The 837-nt window shown below is 40.0% G+C and overlaps 1 pseudogene; it reads right to left on the minus strand.

The window, feature by feature from the left end:
• Window positions 1-4: 4 nt before the first annotated feature.
• On the minus strand, window positions 5-496 carry LOC105272961 (D-3-phosphoglycerate dehydrogenase pseudogene; annotated as a pseudogene).
• Between the last annotated feature and the right edge of the window lie 341 nt (window positions 497-837).

Below are 837 nucleotides of genomic sequence, written 5' to 3' on the forward strand. Positions count from 1 at the left end.
GTAAAAAAAAATTATGTAAAAAATTCGCTAGCTCTTTTCCTTGAGAGGATATCCATGGATAATTGGGACTAAGCCAACTGCACTTATCCCAGTTTACCAGTTCACACCAGAAATATAAAATGGTAAATATCTCACTTTTGGTTTGAGGAATGAGTGGCGTATGAACAGTAATGTAGTCAGCAATTGGCCAAATTTCATCCAAAGTGAGTTTAGTGGCTCCAAGGCTGCTTGCAACGTCGGAGCTCAACATTGGATCGAAGCATACGATTTTCATTCCAAATGACTGCATTCTAAGTGCAACCTCTCGGCCAATCCTACCAAATCCTAGGACTGCAAGTGTCTTGCCGGACAGCTCAAAGCCGGAATATAATTTGCGGTCCCATCTGCCTTCCTTCATCGATTGAGCCGCTTGGGAGACGTTCCTTCCAAGAGCTGAGATCAGCGCGCACGTCAATTCACAAGCACTTATGCTGTTTCCCCCCGGTGTACTGAAAAGTATTCAATTACGTTTGCAATTATTCCCCGAGGGACCAAACCACCCCCAACGAATTTATCATTTTTTTATTTCTTACTGATTTCGAGAAATTCATTCTCCAAATTAAAAAATCGAAAGAAATAATTGGAGTTGAAATTAATTGCGTTCATTAAACACATCATCACGTCATCGGAGAAATTGTTATTCAATTAGTCATTAACTGTAAATAATGATTTTCCGGAGTGGCGTCAATTCAATCGATTGCTAACCGATTTGTTAATTTTGTTGAGGCGACAAGTTGAGGGATATCTCCGAATTTAAGAGAGATAACGGAATATTCGATAAGACCATTTCTGCAGGTC

Source organism: Fopius arisanus, unplaced genomic scaffold, assembly GCF_000806365.1.
Source record: "Fopius arisanus strain USDA-PBARC FA_bdor unplaced genomic scaffold, ASM80636v1 scaffold00481, whole genome shotgun sequence".
Classification (NCBI taxonomy): Eukaryota; Metazoa; Arthropoda; class Insecta; order Hymenoptera; family Braconidae; genus Fopius; species Fopius arisanus.